Genomic DNA, 21142 nt, shown 5'->3' on the forward strand with positions numbered 1-21142 from the left:
GTCGGTTGATGTCACCTGGTTCTCGACAACTCTCGCGCATGCACGCTAGTCACTGCTATCGCCCAGCCGGCTGTTCTCAGTGATGAGCACACATGTGCAAGTTCCCGAGGGCTATGTGCAGTATTGTTTTTGCATGGTATGTTTTTCACGGGGAAAAAAAAATTTGTGGCTCAGAACTGTGAAAGCTGTAAACGAAAATTGGACCCATAACTGAATAGTACTAGAACTGAAGTCGGATCTAAATCAGATGAGTTACACTAACTGAAAATGTCTAGTTTAACATTTTTCCATTGGCATCTGGCCTTAGAGTCCTAAGTGGGTAAGATAAATTTGGAATAAAATCTTAATTATATTTATGATGATCCATATTAGCCTCCCAACTTCACCCATTTCGGTGTAATGTATATTTATATGTACCTGTGTTTTCTTTCCCTTCAATGGTGTTTGTGGTTTTTATGTGAGTTTTAAATATGTGATGTTTTTGTTGATCAGTGTATTGCGGATGTGACACTTTAAGTTCCCGTTCGGGATAATAAAGTATTATTATTATTAACAAAATATAGTACATATAAGCATAAAGCCACACAATCTTATATGCCGTGATAAAAGTCTTTACCATTTTGTAATAATTTCTGAACTGTACGGCATGGAGTAAGTTATTTGTAAATTCTTTGAATCCCACCTTTTCTTATTTACCCGTTTCACTTACAATGCCAAATGACTTACATCAGACAGAGACGTAGAAATGTAAAAGACAGCCGATCACTATACATGTTCAATTACTTGGAACAAGAAAAATTATCCTACGAACCTCTGCCGTACAAAACCTTAGCTTTAATTTTCTTTTCAGCTGTTCATGTAATTAAATCTATAAATAATGCGTTTTCTTGAGAGTCTTTATCCAGATCTCGCCTCGACAATGCCTCAGCTCCGAGCCCTCGCTATCTACAGTACAGAATATATTCTGAAATTAATTATCCGTCAATAAAATATACTCTCACCCTCATTAATTTCCCTCTGCTTACTTTCAGCTAATGTGCATTGTTCCACAATCCCAGGCCAATACAAATATCCTCTGCTCATTTTTGTGACTCCAAACTTTATTATTTTCAGCCTTCTAATTTTCTTTTTTTTTTTTTCCTCCGTCTGGCACGACCTTCCTTCTAAAGAATATAATTGTCTGTTTTATTTTCCAGTGTCTAGTCATATTTTATGTCTTCATTTTACCTTTCTCAACTATATCCTTTTCCCATTATGCTGCTTCCAAGGTTTCAACCAATATCCCTTGTGGGACTCCATATCATACTCATACTAATTCTTTTATTCTGTTTCCTATTGCACTTTTCTCTTGTTGAATTATTACATTTGACTTCTCTTACCAAACAAATCCTGAACCTGTAGAAGATTGCTGTATGTTAAAGTGAGGTTTCCATATTGTTTTTCTTGGGCTTGTTAACCTTTAATCCTCACGACTTCAGCACCTTTCTCCTACACACCTCCGAGGACAGAGCTGGAAATGAAACAGAGAAGTGTGAAGAACTGGCCTTTAATTTTGTACAGATTAACAATTGTCCTAATTTAAGGAACCATTGAGTCATACCACCCCTTTCCAAAAATCTCCCATTACTGTTAAACTAATAAATGTCAAAGAATAGTCAAACTTATAATGATTATATTAGGTGTTGCTCAAGAGATTGATACTCTCTATATCCTCTACCGTAGTTTATTTAAAGAAAGATTCAAAGGAAAACCCAAAAGGGCTCCAATGTGCAGAGCTTTAGGGTAAATGTTGGCTCATATGACATCTCTACGCCCTAACTCGGTCAAAAATTCATGAGTATGGAGGAAATACACAGCCACTATGGAAACGAGGATTGGTAATTTGATTTTTTTGTTTGCCAGATTCAAATCTCCACCAATATCTGTTGTCAGAAGTCGGAGTCATGGAGAGTCAAAAGGCTCTATGCAAATAAGATATTTAGATAGCAGTTGGACAATAGCTATTCAATGAGACCCTTAATCTAGAAAAAGATGAGGAAGCCAATTATCATGGCAGATGATCTCCACTGAGAAAAAGATCTCCAAAAGGATGGAGAATTATACCTGATCTATACTTGCCCAACATATGTTGACAGAGATAAATTTTGGACATCAATATATATGGTTTCCATAACTATCATGGTTAGCATAATACCTTAGTGGAAGGTGAGAGTCACAAGGATTCACTTTTTGATGTTCCTTTAATTCTGGAATACCCTCTTCTGGGTAACAATGAAGGGGTGGGTTATCACAGGGTCTCTTCGTCCTAGAAGCATGCGACTGCGGAATGGACCAATGTCCTTGAGTCCAATGTATAGACACCTCTATGCTGAGATGCAATTGTCAAACAAATATTTTTTGAGGCAAATAAATATCATCACCTTCCAGCAGCACCAGATGTACCGCTAGCACATGCAAACTTTTCATTCATTTGAAAATCCAGAACCCGAGATTCCACCAACAGACAATAATAAGGAACGGTCTTTCCTATGAACATTTGCTCCTGTTCATTGCCATATAAAGATTGCTAATTATCCTTTCCCCATTGAGACCTAATGCATGTTTGGCAGAGATAAGTGTACATATGGGTTGTTGGCTGAAGTTAGCATTGAGTCAGCTATCTCAGGCCATTTTGACCCTAAACTTATGGCCACCCATATGGTCCAGCCATCGTGCCCAATTAAACAATTAAAGTTGATGTCGACCTTTTATTCTGCTCATCCGTGGGGGTCTTGGCCATTTCCAACTCTTAGCTTTGGCTAATGCTTCTTTGTCCCACAGATTCCTATTCTGTTGTAAATATTTCTTTATCCTACTTAGTAACCAATAAGTAAATGTCGTTTATTTCAGCCACGCTATGCTTACTAGGCTCTCTCTTCTCATGAGGACAGTCGTAGACCACCTCAGGACAACTCTGCTGACAGTACAACGCCTTATTGTCACTGATTGTTCCGAAATGGTGGAGGCTAAAGGAATTGTTCCAACTGGGCCAAAAACAGTGCAACACCTATCAATGGATGCCAAATACTGGAGCTTATGGATGCGGTAAAAGGTCAGGGCAATAAACCACATGCCACCCTTATACCATCAGTTTAGTTTACCAAAATTTGCCCTATATGATTGTTTTCTATGGCCAGATTACAGTACTTAATAGTAAACTCACTACATAAGTATCTCTAGGTGCTTGAATGTTCCAAATCAACCTGTACGAGTCCTTAAAAAATTCTTTCCTGGAATCCTGAAAAACCCAAGGAATGCCAGGGCAGAAGTACCAAAAAAGAGCTCTGAGTTCCCATATGAAGACTTTTGGACTTCAGCAATAACAGCTGGGTAGGAAGTACCAGGGATCATGGCACTTTTTTTGGCCAATCAGTGGCTTCCTTACACCATGGAGCCTCCCTTTTAAGTCATGCCCAGGGTAAGTACACTTTTACTGTCACCCATGCCTAGCCCCCAAAGGATTTTCTGGAATTCCTCAAATAACCCTTTAAACTAATTGCCATATAATTACCGGTATCCTTTAGGGAGGGGGATTAGTTTTAAATGTAGATGATAGCTCTTAGTTTAATATTTTGGCTCAACGACAGTCCTGGGTAGATTTTTTTTATAATATATACCCAATTCCTTCACCTCCTTGATCATAATTAAGTCTAACAATGAATATCGGTCTTTTTTACTGCTGAGACCAAGATGACAGGTCACAGGATGTGAGTGTAACCCGACTCTGAACAACTGACTCTGGAGATCACTGTTGAGTTCATTAGGGTTATGTTGTCCTCACAGATATATTGCTACATTTGTTGACCTCATTTAGGAAAGAGAACAATTTGGGGCTAACTTTAAACCTTAATTGCTCTTGCGGATAGGATTTCAGCTGCGGCTGCCCATTATAATATTGAACTCTTCATCTTGTAAATACTTTCTTCATTGCTTGGCCAAGTAACACATAAAGATCCATTTTCACTGCAAGTTATCACATTTATCAAGGTGATATATTATAAATATTATTCTTTTGTATGATTTCATGTGTGTTTCTTCAGGTGTAGCTTGCCCATAATGAGAACTCTAATTTGGATGGATTTGGTTATACGAATGTTCGGAAGAATTCATCCCGCCCGCATCATTTATATTACCCTTATATTTACTAGCCAATTGAAAGATATGATGAAATGCTAATTCCATAGATGCTACCATTAGTTCAGACCGGGTTTATTACTAGTAAAACAGTCAACATATATCAGACTTAGACAATTGAAGAGAATTTGATCCTGATTTATGGATTTATGGCTACAGCGTTACATATAATATGATACTAGAGCCAAAACTAAGAGGAGAAACAGAGGAAATTCCTTAGACAATGAGGAAATGTTTGGAAAAGTGGTTGGATTTGTTTCATTCACCCCTTCCCCTTTCAGTCTATATAACATGCTAAAGAAGTATATACTATATCCAGATAAAGAAGGTACCTCTGAACATATCTCAGCCCAGTAACTGGACCCATATTTTACCAAAGCTTTATTTACTGCTTTAGACCCGGATACCTATAAAAAATTGCCTTGAGTATTATATGCAAACTAAGTGAAAGAGTCACTTTTTGCCTGAGATGAGACACTTTGAGAGGCATAGGGCTGTATAACTAGAATCCTGGTTCTGTTGTCTTTATAAATGTAAATCTTTCATTTTTAAAAATACATAGTAAAATCCATATTTGGGAATTGGATCTTTCTCTGCAGCTCTCATTCTCAATTATGTATTCAACTGCCTGTATTTCTGGTTTTATTGCACATAGAAAGATGAGATTTGTGTCTTTAATATTATACCATAAACATTATTTTTGATACTATAGATCCAAAGATAAGAGCCTCTCTCTCCAGATTCTTAAAAGGGTATTCACACCATTCATATTACATTCTAATTAATCTGCCAAATATATAGAGTACATTTCTTCAATTCTATGTACCTGTGTGATGATAATGTCTCATAAATGTAGCCGTTTGTAGTTGTCCCTTTGAAAAGAGAAAGATGCCTTTGGATACGACCACCTCCACACTATCACCGCAGTGGCCAGGGATGCATTATTGAGCCACCTTGCCACCTCGATTTGGCGTTCATTACCACAGAACAGCTGCGGAATATTCAGTAACTTCCGTTCATTTTATATACAAAAACAATTCGTTTTTTTTGTGCAATCAATCCGACAGCAGCGGTTGTATCCAAGAACAATAGTCCTCTCTATGGGACAAATGTCCCATAAATGTAGCCATTTGTAGTTGTCCCTTTGAAAAGAGAAAGCTGCCTTTAGATACGACCACATCCACACTATTACAGCAGTGGCCAGGGATGCATTATTAAGCCACCTTGCCTCCTCGATTTAGCGTTCATTACCACAGAACAGCTGTGGGACATTCAGTAACTTCCGTCCATTTATATGCAAAAACAATTCTTTTTTTTGCGCAATGACAGCAGTGGTTGTATCCAAGGATAATAGTCCTCTCTCTAAGGGACAACATACCTACATTTATAGAAAATACCTACGCTTATCTTCACACAGGTAGATTTATTTAATAGTATCCAATTGAAGAATAATATCTATATGGTAGATTAATTAAATAAAATGTGAATGTCCAGATGAGAATATCACTTTAAAGTGACTCATAGCAATAAATGTCTCTTTTTAGCGCCTTCACATATTTTGAAGTTAATTGTATTCGTCCCAGAGATCTGTGTATCCATACTTTTGTGTGTGTAATATAGAAGATTCAATAAAGAATATTAACTAAGATGACAATATAAGCAAATGCTGCAAACTTCTTGGCTGCCAACTGGTAGTTCTTAACTTTTGTTACACCAGGCACCCTCTACTATTGAGATCCATGTCGACTATTGAATGATGAAGCAGTAGATTTTTTCCAGGCAGGCAATCTGTTTACAATTATCTTATGACCAGTTCTTGGCTGAAAACATAGGGGTTCCATTTTCTATGAATTTTTATTGCATGTGGACATCCCAGGAGATGACTTTCTGGAAGACTGTATCCACCGATGTTGGCACCAACAGAAGTTGATGGATTTATGTTGGCTTCCATTCAACCATAATATCCTAGTCTTCCATGTCCCACTTGCATAAATCTCATATACCATATTAGGAGTTGTTTGGTGCTCCTCCATTACCTGCATTATACATATGAAACACCATGATCAATGTAAGCTCAGATTTCTAAACAATCACATTGATATTATAGATGATTGTTGTGGTTCGAGGTGGCCGAAACATTTATACACAAGGGAGATTAGTTTTCCAGAAGATGGGAAAATTGTATGTCAGGTTAATTTGGCCATTTACATTCACCAGTTAATTTTACTACTGTACTGCTAGAACCCTACTACCTGCCTTTATAAACTTTTGATAGCCGTCGGCCATATGCACGTCCAACAGCCATCTCCCCTAAATGGAGAGCCAGATCTCCCAAGAACAAAAGGATTGGGTAGATATCGAACTTCCCTGATCCTTATTTCTCCTGAAGGATAGTCGAGAGACCCCCATTCACATTAGATGGCGAGTATTTGAGAAGATTTGCATTATTTTATGTGTTTTTATTTTAAGAGTATAAAAGCCTTAACTCTTTCGAAATGCCAAAACAAAAATATCCATGTTATCCATTATGGTATTCCATGTGGTATTCCATTCCATGCTCTCTTGCCTGTTCTCATCATATTGTTTATCATCATTGGGAATCTGGTTCTGGTAGACACCTTCTGAATTTGAATGTATTAAAGATCTAGGTTTCATCGTTCACATGGATGAGATCTTCCAGTATTTTGAGTATATATGGTTTTCCACATGGGATATTATATCACGTCATAATAATTACCCAGGTTCCTGTCACACAGTTATAATTAAGCTGCTCACATCTCAGCCTCCCTGACTGTATACTCATGTTATGGAGAATTTAGATAGATAATAGAATAAGCTAGCATGCCCAGCTAGCAAAGATCAGTTAGTGTTTGGCTGGTCATGTGATGTTGTAAGTAGGCATCATGGGATTGATAACAAACCAAGAAAAAGAAATGTAAACTTAAAAATGGAGGCCTTTTTATGCTTAAGAGGTAAGTTGGAAGTAGGTCGACGTATTTTTAAAAAATTATAGATTGTGATATGCAGTCAGGTTGGGGGGGGGCTCAGGAATTGAAACTTATATTTCTACTGGTGATCTTCTTAGAAGCATCTGTATACTGCATCAATAAATAAATGATAGATAGATAGATAGATAGATATGAGATAGATAGATAGGAGATAGATAGATATGAGTTAGATAGATTGAAAGATAGATAGATAGATAGATAGATAGATAGATAGATAGATAGATATGAGATAGATAGATAAATATGAGATAGATAGATATGACATAGATAGATATGACATAGATAGATAGATTATCGATAGATAGATTATCGATAGATAGGATATCGATAGATAGGATATAGATAGATAGATAGATATGAGTTAGATAGATATGAGTTAGATAGATATGAGTTAGATAGATTGAAAGATAGATAGATAGATAGATAGATAGATAGATAAATATGAGATAGATAGATAAATATGAGATAGATAGATATGACATAGATAGATATGACATAGATAGATATGACATAGTTAGATAGATAGATTATCGATAGATAGGATATAGATAGATAGATGATCAATAGATAGTATATAGATAGATAGATAAATAGATATGTAGGTAGAAATAACTTGATTTGACTCTAAATATGAGACCTGATTTTTCAGTGTTGTGTTATGCTATTTTCTTATTACAGTTTATAGGGTTGTAAAACTGACATAGTACACAATAATAAATCCTGCCGTCACAAGTAAACTCTTCAATACATGACAATAATTACATTCATCAATCTGAACTATGTTTAACTTTACATAGTATAGTTATAAAGAACCCATTTTTATTTGTTTGGATCATTTTGTATTTAGCCCTGTTTTATGCTGTTGCGGCATTTTACATTTTTTATTATATTTTTCTTGCAATTAAGTAAAGGATGTACTTGTGTAACATATTAACCAAATGATGTTTTTTCGATTTAAGCTCAGGCTTATTAAAATAATTATAGGTATTAGACGCTTTTGCAGCCTCTTATGCCTAGAGGCAAATTGTGAAGAGAATGATTCCTTCTCAACCCCTCCTTCAACTGTGGGTTTAGGAAAGTTTGCTGACTGTGAATGGCATTCATTTTTCTGGTGTCATTCATTAATCTCTTGTTTTGCATTTGTTGCATACTGATTTTTTTCAGATCAGCGATTTATTATGACAAGCCGTCTGACATTATAGAAAAATGTTTCTCTGCGTAAAGCGACAAAGAGCTTTGTGTTTGTGACTCGTCTTTCGGGAACCGGCTCTATCCAATGTTGTCATCTTGGAACCTCACCTTAAGATTATCACTGACGTAACAAGAGCTAAACAAGTGAAAGATACAGAGAGAATACATTTACAGCAACTAGTAGTAGGAGTGGAGAAATAATTGGTTAAAACATTACATAAACTTGAATACTAACATTTGACAATATATTTTTTACAAAACATATTTTCTTGGAAAACCACATCTCAGAATTGTATATTAAAGGGAACCTGTCACCAGGAGACCCATTTCTAGCACTCCCCCAGTCCCCACAGAGCATAGTACATACACCGCCAAAGTGTTTTTGTATAGAAAATAGGTTTTACAGAAAAAAAGATATGTTATATTATACCTTGCATTAGCATCTGCTGTGTGACTAGGCACTCGTCCACTGGGAGTGGACCTTTTCAAATAAATGAATAACTCCCGTCACTCGGGATTGGCTGTAGCGGAGCAGGGGGCGTTGCTAAGAAAGTGATGGGTGTTTTCATATATTTGAAAAGGACACATGGAGGAGTGGTTTACCAAGGGTGGGCGGGAACTGCTCCTTTCCAGCCACTCCCAGTGGACAACTGCCTAGTCACACAGCAAGGTACAATATAACATATCTTTTTTTTCTGTAAAACCTATTTTTTATACAAAAACACTTTGGCAGTGTATGTACTATGCTCTGTGGGGACTGGGGGAGTGCTAAAAATGGGTCTCCTGGTGACAGGTTCCCTTTAATAGGTTGTAGGCAAAGTCCGTTTAACCAACAGCCTTTTAAGTAAAGACGTAACTTGAAAGACCTGGCACTAGGGATGACCAAACCTGTAGTTTCAGTTCAAGTTTGTCTATGTGACCTGGATGTTTTGCTGGATTGGTGGCCAAACATCTAATCGAATTCCCCCTTGACTAATCATGGCTATGGCTAGTAGCAAGGGGCCTCAATTTGCCATACTGGCTCATAGGCTGCCAATCTAGCAATACGTCCAGGTCGTACGGTAGAACCTGAATTGAAACTAAGGGTTTCGCTCATCTCTACCTGGCACCAATGTAAAATCAGTAGTTGGACCTCAGCCTCAACCCTTATAGGCCAAATCTCAAGATATGGGTACAACAAAAATGTTCAAAAACTGTTGTGCCTTCGAGTAGAGATGTCAATGGAATCTACAAACATCACAATCTTGGGCTTTCGACTGAAAGTTGGCTGGTAACAGGGTAGAAGTAAAAGAAAGGTTGTTTTAATCCAGAATATGGTTCTTTTGTGGAACATGGAATTCCGCATCAACTTCTTTGCTAATGAAGATCATTTGTATACTAAAGACATAAGTCCCTGAAATCTTATTATACAGCAGTCAGTTGATATTTACAGTGGAAGTGGCTGAATACGTTGCATTAGATGCAGTTTCGTATTTAGTCTGTGGCCGCTCCCATTAATCACAAGCACAGCGAGTGACAGGTTTCCATAGAGCCCTATTAACTAACTGACACATCTTTTAGCTAAAATGTTTTTCCTTCAATCCACATAAAGTGTTATTTTACCTGGAATCATAGGGAGGTATGTCCTACACACCCTCCTATGTACCCCTCCCCATGTCCCGTGCCTGTTCTCAGCATGTCATGTGACCAGGGTGATGTGCTTTACCCAGTAAGATTTGAAACGTCTACCCCATGTATTAGCTCTTGCGAGCAGGGCTCTTATTCCTATTGTTTCATGTAACTGTTATTACTCTGCACTGTCTTATTTTATTTGTATATGTTCTCAAGAATCTGTAAAATGCTACAGAATTTGATGGTGCTATAATAATATAGATTATTATTATTAAGTGTAGGTATCTGGCTGCATGACACGATGGACTTCCACTCCTTCCTATCCTCCATGGAGACATGCTGAGATTTCATGTAATCAAATACATACATGAGGTAGATATTCAAATCTTACTGGGCAAAGGACCTTAGATGACATCACCCTGGTCACATGACATAAAAAACTCAATGATGTGACGGAGGTCTCTCTAAGTGTTCCATACAGCAGCATGTCCTGAGAGTGAGACCTGTCAATCAGGAACAAGGAGGCAGGGCGGTGGAATTAAAATTTTATATGCAGGGCTCACTTAGTGTTTGATTGGACTCACATCAGGTGAGTTGCATATAGGTTTACAAACTGATTATTTAACAGCCATAGTGAGGAACCATTTACGGATAAGGGCAATGCTATTTAATCATAGTTTTTAATGAAGTATTTATTTTGTTTGAAATACTTCTTTGAGCATCTTATGCTTGACATCAACAGAAAGTTGCTAAGAAATATATCAGCAATTGCATCAAAGTTATAAAACATGACACATCCCATACAATCGACACAATACATGAAACACATCATTGATATTACAATTCCGCCATTTATGTCAATTGAGTATTTTTGTATATTACATTTATATTTGTAAAAAAAATTTTAACTTTGAAGAACTGGGAGTAATAATATCTCAGGATACTGAAGATACATTTATCAAGTTGTCTTCTTATAGTCATAATATGGTGTCTTCTACCGGCATAATCCTTCAGGGTTACATTCTATCTTAATATACGGACTAAAAAGCCATTAGTTATCGTTATCAGCCATCAATTAGTAATGATTGATTAGAATTCAAGAACTTTGATGTTCTGGTCTTACATCTTAGGATTTCCAAAACAAAGTCTATAGTGTTTGAGAAAATTAGAGACCTCAGCAAAAACAGGGAAGGCAAAGACATTTTTTTGGTTGACTCATCCACATGACTGTAGGCTACATCTAAAATCTAATAAATAATATGACGAGGGATGATGGTCAGTTCCTATTTGTTGACTTTTTGATTCATTTTGATTTGATTGACTTTTATGGTTATAAACGTTGTAACTTTTCAACGTAGCTCCCCTATGTAAGAAATAAAGGTCTCTAACCATCAAGTCAGTGTCTGACCCTTTAAATGGTTGGACATTGGTGTGCAGGGTAGCTATGTAGAGGTAATAGATTACCTACATTTTCATTGGAAACATTGGGGGGCATTTACTAAAGGCCCGATTCGCGTTTTCCCGACCTATTACCCGAATATTTCCGATTTGCGACGATTTTTCCTGAATTGCGCCGGGATTTTGGCACACGCGCTTGGATTGTGGCGCATCGGCGTCGGCATACACGCGACGGAAAACGGGGGGCGTGGCCGAACGAAAACCCGACGGATTCGGAAAAACCGCTGTATTTTTTTTAAAAAAAGTGTCGCTGGACATGCGCTTACCTGCACCCAGCAACGGATCGTGAACTCCGGCGGACCTCGGTGGACTTCAGCGCAGCAGCGACACCTGGTGGACATCGGAGGAACTGCCATAGTGAATCGCCGGAAGACCCGATCGCGAATGGACCGGGTAAGTACATCTGCCCCATTGTCCTATATAATCTATGTGAGAATGGATACTACAAAACAGCTACAAGTAATAATAGAAAATACAGTTTTCATAATTTTAAATTAAACTTTTTTTTAAAGGAAATCTGAATCATAATCAGGTTTAAAATCCAGGAGCACTTACTCATACTGTGGGGAATTGCTCCTGCAGAGTGTAACAGCCTGTGAAGCTGCAGCACGGATGGGCTATAGGAGATCTCCTCATTAACATAATTATAAAAGTTGATTTTAGAAGGGAGGAGACCATGGATAACACATATAAGAACATTACCACAGTCACGGTGCCTGGATCTATGAGTAAGTGTCCCTGGTTTATCATGACAGATTTTAATGGTAGATTATTGAGAAGACTGCAACTTTATACGGGCTCGATGTTCTGGGTTAATATATAATGAAAATTGCCCATTCCCTAAACAAACACTCATTCTAAGCAATATCTAGTATCTCTCATAGACGTTTCCTCCTATCTCAAATATGTTCCCTATATAGAACATGTAAAAACTATTCCCACTTTCTCTTGTGGTATAACAAAAATAACTAAGATTCTGTCACACATAACAAAAAAGTATTCTTTCAACCAACAGCTTTCCAGAATGGGAAAAGGAAAACTATACCTCTAATGCTACCTTATGCTATACCTCTAAAGCTCCTCATAGATCAATGTCGGGCTTTCAAGAAGCCTAGGGGTAATAGCCAAACTGGTAAGTCTCTTTCAAAAAGAAAAGACACGTATAGACGACTATAACCAAAACAACTATAGACAGTGCTGTTCTGGAGTAATCACTGCTCTTCGGAACAGTGTAGGGAACTTGTTTGATAGGTGAGAGCCCTTAGATGTGGGTCAGGAAGGGGAATATATCTGATTTTGCAGGCATGCTGTCTTACAGGCCATACATTCTCCATCAACTACTGATTAAGCAGTTTGCATATACGTTTTTCAAAGAAACTCCTTTGAGGTAGCACTGGAGGCACATTTTTCATTTCCTGGAAAACTTGTTTGTATATTTTTTTCCCAAAATACTAAGAAAAGCATGCATGGCCTTTAAAGGGCATCTACCACCAGGATGAAGGTTTGTAAACCAAGCAGACTTACATGAGGGTATGTGCCCCCTCTTTCAGTTTATAATTTTCTTTTAGCTTCTTAAAAAAAATTTAAATTTTTTTTTTTTAAATGTATGCAAATAAGCCCAAAGGGCTTCAGGCTCTATAATGAAGCCTGGAGCGCCATCATTTTTTAAACCTTTTTTTCTTTAAAACAAGGTCCTAAGAAGCTGCAAGAAAAGTGGAGAAACCAAACCACAATTTAGTCATCCTGTTGGTGGAAGGCCATAAATACTCTCTATGGAAGGCAGTGGGGCACATTTACTTAGCCGTCCGAGGAGTTCATCCAAAGTGCATTGTCTGATTATAATGCACTGTGCCACAATTCACTGTTGTGCGCCCGATATCCTGCATGTGTCGCTTCCCCCGCTCAGGTCCGCTGGAGTTCAACTTCTTCTTCCTGGTGCATGTAAGTGCATTGTCTTGCAACACAATTTGAAGGCCCCCCCCATTTCTGTCGCATGAAAGCCAACGCAGATGCAACAAAAGTGCGACCCACGACCCTTAGTAAATAAGCCTCAGTGTCTTTAAGGCAATATATCCCCTTCCTGACCTGTATATAGTGGATATATTTTATTTTTGGTTAAATGTGCATTAAAATCCATGGCAAAAATCTTCAAATGACGCCTAAACTACCAGGCTGACTTTTGGTGACAAGTTTTCTGATCTCACATAAATATTGAAATGCAGAATATGAGATCTGTCATTTTCTATTACAGGCGGTCCCCTACTTAAGAACACTCAACTTACATACGACCCCTAGTTACAAACGGACCTCTGGATATTGGTAATTTATTGTACTTTAGTTCTAGGCTACAATGATCAGCTGTAACAGTTATCACAGGTGTCTGTAATGAAGCTTTAGTGTTAATCCTGATTCTTATGACAACCCAACATTTTTAAAATCCAATTGTCACAGAGACCAAAAAAGTTCTGGCTGGGATTACAATGATAAAGTATACAGTTCCGACTTACATACAAATTCAACTTAAGAACAAACCTACAGACCCTATCTTGTATGTAACCCGGGGACTGCCTGTAATATTTTACATTATTATCATTATGCGATTTTATTAGGTTAGTATTATACGGTATATATTTTATGCTGTTATTTGTTTTCTATTTGTCATCATACATAACCGTTTTTTTTTTACGTGCATTGTTGTCATAATTATTGATTTTTTTTAAGGTATGAAAAAATATATTTTGTTTTTTTTTTCTGTATATAAAGTATCAATTGCATATACTTTGCCTCTTGGCCATTATGGAAATGTCAAGGGTTTAATTGACAGCTGTGAATAGCAGCACCTGCAAACAGCTCAGGGCTTGTTCCTGTGGTCTGGCAGCATTCTTACTTTATGCTTTAAATAAAGGCTTACTCACTGAGACAGAAATAACTGACAATGGATGATTGATGATCGCCCATCACGCAATAGCTGACATCTACCATTCACAGAGCCCATGTACAATCTTTCATTAATTACATCCTTACCTCATAGTTTGGGTTTGATAGAAATCACAAGTATTTTGAGGTACGTAATACATGATAATGATTTTGCCAGCAGTTTAAAAAAAAACATTTTTTTATAATTTAAATATTTTATAATTATATGTTTTGTAAAAACAAATATCTAGAACATCCTTAATGGACTCATGATTTTTTTCATCATGGATTAGGTTGAATTTATGGGCAGCGCCATCACATCTATAAATACTACAATCTAGATCTACAATCGAATTTATAATACTACAGTGTTATAGTGCAAAAAAAACTTTAAGGTCATTGGCCATTATGAGTGGACCCAATTGGGTTTGGGTTTAGTGGTTTTGGCCTATCCTAAATTTTAGGTTCAGGTATGCAAACCCCAGCACCGGAGATCGGAGCTTGAACCAATTTCAGATTTGAACCCTTCAAAGCGGCCAGAGCAGTTTCAATTCCTTTAAATGTCAGCACTGAAAAGCAGTCAACTAATATCTATAATTCGGGAAAGGAGTACAGGCAGTCCCCGGGTTACATACAAGATAGGGTCTGGAGGTTTGTTCTTAAGTTGAATTTGTATGTAAGTCGAAACTGTATATTTTATAATGGAAGTTTTAGACAATTTTTTTTCTTTTGCCCCAGTGACAATTGGAGTTTCAAAATTTTTGGTGTAATTGGACCAAGAATTATCAATAAAGCTTCATTAAAGACACCTTACAGCTGATCATTGCAGTCTGGGACTATAGTAAAGCATCCAGAGAGCTTCACCAGAGGTCACATGGGGCAGAGGGGTCCGTCTGTAACTATGGGTTGTCTGTAAGTCGGGTGTCCTTAAGTAGGGGACCGCCTGTATAGGCTAGTTTATGGCTAGTGTTGAGCAAACCCAAACCGCAAAGTTTGGGTCTGTACCAAACTTTGCAGTTTTGGGCCCCAGATCCAGACACAAACTGATGGAAGTCTTGCTCAACAACCCCCCAATAACACCCATGATTGGTGTCAGTCAAACCCGAATTTAAAAATGGCGTTAGACTCCGGTTCCTGAAAAAATAGAAAACAAATGTTGGAGCAGCACAGCGGTGTAAGGGTTATGACCCAAGTTAGGGTGGAAGCCTCAGCAAACCCGACTTATAGGTAAGTAAATGTCTCCAGAAAAATATCCAGAGGGGCAGTACTCCTGGTGAAGAAAAGGCGTTTATTCACCCAAAGTTAGGTGCAAATTTTCAGCCCCTCAATGAAGTTATTTTCAATCATAAAGGATATTGTTACAAAGAGGGTATATATATATATACACACCCAGGAAGTGACATCAACAATTGCATCATTGATTGTAACAGATATGGAATAAATTACAAAATTGCAATATTGTGTATAAAATATACAAATATACAAAAGTGACCACATACAATTAAAATCTGAAGTATTGTCCTGTACATGGTGATAGTGATACGATACATGAATACCTGAAATCCTGATACTGGACCTTAACCCCTACTAGTAAATACCCATGATCAGTGCTGGTACTAATTGTGGGTGTTGTCTCCTTAAATGCTCCCACAGGGCACCACCATTGTGGGGAGAATGGAACTCATCCGAACCTGGAATTTCATTTATAGACAAAAGTATTCTACTAATATCATGGCGTAATTGGTGATCACTTTTCTCAACAATTTTCTTCACTCAAACTTTTTTACTTTTTGAAATACTGCCAATATCCATATATTTATTTACCTAGTGGAAAAAAATACAAGAACATTTCTGCTAAAGTGAAAAAAAGAAACTTTTGCTTATTTTTATTAGATGCATTAGCTCCACCCTCTTCAAGCAAGCCACATTATTTTTGTATAGATCCCAGTAAGGTTCAACAAAGGGACCTTGTCAGTCATTGGACATTTTATTTACCTCTATATACAACTAAGACTAGCATTTTGGTACTAATGTCTTAGTTGTGTTGACAGTACATCTAATGAAGTTTTTCTGAAGTAATCTGACCCTAGTGGCAGCATTCTGTGCTTTATTTACCATCGGGGAAGAAGGTCTTTGTTTTTTGTTAAAAGGGATACTTTACTCATAAAATTAGAATTTATTTTAACAGCTTTTATTTCCTTATAAAATTGACCTAATAAAATTCTGCCTTTTTTGACACCAAAAAAAGGCAGAATATCAAAAAGTTGCCTTCCTCCACTGTTGGAATATGACCATACAGCCTAGTATCGGTTTTGTATGACACACTGCACACCGGTTCACACAAAACTGCATTAAAAGAGACCCATTGAAATATCTTCTGTTTGGCCATTTAGACATATCTACACACTCTACAGATTCATTGAATACATTTTGGAAGAAAATTTCTTGTCAATCAAAGAAGTTTTTTGTTTTCCAGCATACATTTGGGACCAGATTGGATATATGTGGTTACTGCAGTTCCTAAACATAGTCTTAAAGTAATTTTATCTATAAATATCAGTATCGTGTGTTGCAGGCCGATACAAGCTGTTGAAGTTCTGTCCCAGCTGTGCGTGTTGACCTACCCAAAGCCACTGGGGGAATGTAACATTTCAGGTACGCCATTTTTATTTGAATTGTTTATTTTTTGCAACTCTGTAGATGTACAAATTAAAAATTTTCTAAAAGTTGCAAAACCACTCTTATCTCCCAGTGGTGCATGACAAACTTAAGGACTGGTTAAGAATTTTTTTAAACTTTTTATTCAAAAGGTTAAGTCCACTCTTAACCTTAATACCTCTATTATTAAGCTGTCTCAACTATAATAATGTAATAAATCACACATACAAAACACACAAAAAGGACACTCCAAGGACACTCAAAATAACTGGAGAAAGATACTCGTCTGATGATACATCTTCCCGATTGTTAGGGTTACACCACAGTCTGCAGTCTTGGTTCCTGGTTATTTTGTGTTTGATATTGTCAGCAAACTCTTGTTTTTGACTTGGCTTGCCGAACTTTGTTTGACTTGACTATCACAGTAACAACCCCTACCCTGACTTTCTGGCCATGTCTTCTTATATCCATCATGAACATGACATAATGGGGGTCATTTACTAAGGGCCTGATTTCCTGAAGTGTTACCCAAATATTTCCGATTTGCGCCGATTTTCCCTGTATTGCCCCGGGATTTTGGCCCACGCGATCAGCGCTGGCATGTACGCGACGGAAATGGGGGGGCGTGGCTGATCGAAAACCCGACGGATTCGGAAAAACCGCCGCATTTTAAAAAAAAAAGTGTTGCGGGGCTCGCGCTTACCTTCACTAGGAATAGGCCGGTGTACTTCAGTGCATTCCGGGGGAACTTCAGCGCAGCAGCGACACCTGGTGGACGTCGGAGGAACTACCTTATCGCCGGAAGACCCGAATCCTCCGCAAAGAACGCGCTGCTGGATCGCGAATGGACCGGGTAAGTAAATCTGCCCCAATGACTTCTATCATCATGTGATCTGATCTGATCAGATTTTTTTTCAACTGTTAAACCATCTATTAAGCAGAATCCTGTTGAGGATACCCCCAAAAAAACCCAGAATTAATTATACCATTCTGGATAGTGCATCGGAAAATAAGTATAATGTAAAAGAAAGCCAAAATTGCCTCAGGCAAAAAGTGATAGTTAATCAGAGTTCATATCATATAGCAGTAGGTTTATATAAGCATACATAAATCCAATGAATATGACTCACTGAAAGCTTCTGCTGAAATAAGTATAAATCTTGTTACTATAGATATCTATTACTACATGCTATCGTTGCATTGTAAAAGTTAGTCATGGAAAATAGGACACAACTCAGGTCCTAAAGGTAACCTTTCACCAGGTTAGGACTACTAGTGTGGCTACACAGTTTAAGGTCAGGTCCCAAAACTGACAATTTTAAAACTACTGGAATCCATTCATTTACTACATGTATGAGAATCAAGATGATTCCTACTAGAGAGGAATGTACAATATCTCCCATGCTTTGGCTCAGATTTTCAGACTGCGGTAACTGTGTGTTTTAGGGAACATGAGAAAGAAAAAAGATGTCTAAACAATCTTTAGATAAAAAGATCCCAAAATGATGGTTCATCCTTTGCTTAGCAACACTGAACATGTATAGACAGGTGGAAGAACTTTAACAGCCGGTATGAACCACGATGTCCATATGGCTGTGTCAATGATTATTCACTGTGACCTTTCTATCAAAATTTTTCTACCATCTACATACTCATATCTAAAAGGGTTGTCCATGAATGTAATTTTTTTTATACACAGCTGGGGGTGCTGTAAAAACCACTAATATTCATTAGATAAGAGCATGAGTTTCAAGCGGCACATTTAAAAAATTAAATTAATTCACAGCCCCTTTAATGGGTATTTAATGTCCACCTTAAAGCTTTTCTTACATTTCAACAGACGTCAAATCAATCAAAAAAGACACAAAGAAACACAGGTAATATCGCCAGACCAGAAGAGAAGTAACCAAGATCCTCAATGTGGGTGCTCACCTGGGTTTACCTTGGTATTGTTGCATATAAGCTTCACTGGAGTGGCCAATAAAGATGGTGGATTGTTCTCCCAGTGGATAGGCAGAAACAATGAAGGATGCCAGTTTTTGCCAAAAAGACGCAACGTGTCCCAGTGAAAACAAGGATACAAAATCAGTAATATTCTGATGTTGATATTCCTGTTTATTCTGAGCCAGTGCCCTTCTAGTACCAAAAGAATTTTTGTATTGTATACTTACCCTGCTCCTGGTTTTCACATCTCTCCTGTACGCCCGGTTTTAGACACTGCTTCCAGCTGTGGGTGCTCACAAGACCTGCTTTGGGCAATAAGTGGCCTCCTCAGACCTCACCCAGCTCTCACGCATGCACTGGTCTGCTGGCTATGCACAGGAATTGCCATGAGCCGGGTGACATGAACAGCTCTCTGGCCACGGCGAAGGAATGAGGTGGCAGAAAGTAAGCCCTGCTGGGGGCAGGATTGATTGAGAGATGATAGAGCATAGAGGGGCTCTGGTGAAGCCATCAGAGCCTGTCAGGATAGGTTACATCATTTACAAATTCAGTTTTTAGCAAAACAAAGCCATAAAAATGAATAGTTAGGCTAGATGCAGTCCAAGGGTGTACACAGACACATATACTGTAAGTGTCTTTGGTTTAGATTACATGATCTACTGCTGTGACGTTTGCTTTAACTTTATATGCCTTATTTATAGACAAGTTCTCCTAACAAAGACTGCCAATTAAGGCTGCCATGTAGGCGTGTGGAGTCTTATAGCCATGGATGCTCCAATAGGGGGATTCTGGGAAATTTTGCACATTTCAGCATGGGATAAGGAAAACCACCCAGGTAAGGCATCTCTCTTGACATCAAGCATGTCCTTCAGGAAGCCTTATGACATGATGCAGGATTAAAACCAAACCAGTATATCTATTCCGGAAGGAACAGATTCCCAACTGTAGACAGCACTGTTTAGATTTGGTTGGGTCTCTTCAGTACAGCGTAGGGAACTGGTTTGTGAAAGGCTTGCGACTAAGGTCGGGAAGTGAGAGTTCTCCTAATGGAGACTACCAATTAGAGCCGCCGTGTAGGCGTGTGGAGTCTTACAGCCATGGATGTTCCTCTAGACAAGGCAGCCTTAATTGGCAAAGTCTACGTGAGGAGAACACCTTTACAGTTTACATTGATAATGGGTGGAATATCCCCATTTAATGGGGTGAATATCATCATATTCCTACATCCTATCTCCCAGCTGGATCCCTCCTGTCAATATAATGGCAAAAACTTTTCAACTAGAAGGTGAAGTACTGTATAAAGCCAGATTGCTGACACTTCTCTTCTACCCATCACATGTCTCGTCGGTGGCTTACTGACACATGATGGCATTGGCTGATCAGAGACATCTTGTACTGGAGCTTTTTTTCTTTCACTTGTAGCAATAGTCATTTTATGTACCTTTAGGTCTCACATTATTGCGTTGCTGTTTTATTTGTTGCAATATTCCATTCTGGTTACTGCAGAATATTTTGATCCATTAAATATAAATGATTATCATCAGAATCTGAAACACACACATATAAATGCTTTATTATGGTTCCAATGGGAAATATTTTTCATGGAAATCTGGATCTCTCAGCTAAGATATGAAAGTCATATTTTACAAAAAGGTTGATGGATATTCGGAAATACATCTCAGCAGTGGAGTGGAGGGAATACAGAACAGGGACTTAAGAAATAGGTTGGTATTCAATAAAGCACCTACATATTCCCCTTTTGGGCCCTCCGTGGCTTAACATTTCCAGAATTGTCCCATCTTACTGCAGTAAAATATATGATTGCCTTTTTAATGCATATTTTTTAGCTTCTGATATGAAACGATTTAGGAAGTTTAATTCAAAAATATTAATGTGATAATTCTCTGAAGCCGCACTTCAAATTTATATACTGGATGTGGCGGCTTTTATGAAGCGCACGATGTTCAGTTCAGTGTTCTATTTATTTCAGATAAAATGGGCTAGAAATATAGGCATTTTATTTGTTCAAAAAACTGATTTTTTTTATTTACAAAGCTATGTGGATGTTTTATATTGGACCTAATGTATTATGGCTTGTATGCCCGAAATCTGGGACACAAGCCCTGAAATAGGCAAATGGCCAAAAATTGTGCCCATTTTCCCGATTACGCCACCTCCATGCC

At 37.8% G+C, this 21142-nt stretch overlaps 1 long non-coding RNA gene across 1 annotated transcript; it reads right to left on the minus strand.

The window, feature by feature from the left end:
• Positions 1-821: 821 nt before the first annotated feature.
• LOC140120439 (uncharacterized) lies at positions 822-1506 on the minus strand. The gene is made up of 3 exons (XR_011853791.1): positions 1380-1506; positions 1026-1163; positions 822-945 (listed from the first exon to the last, which is right to left on the minus strand). It is a non-coding gene; the product is annotated as an uncharacterized lncRNA (long non-coding RNA).
• Positions 1507-21142: the final 19636 nt, after the last annotated feature.

The sequence above is a fragment of the Engystomops pustulosus genome, chromosome 3 (genome assembly GCF_040894005.1).
Source record: "Engystomops pustulosus chromosome 3, aEngPut4.maternal, whole genome shotgun sequence".
NCBI classification, from domain to species: Eukaryota; Metazoa; Chordata; class Amphibia; order Anura; family Leptodactylidae; genus Engystomops; species Engystomops pustulosus.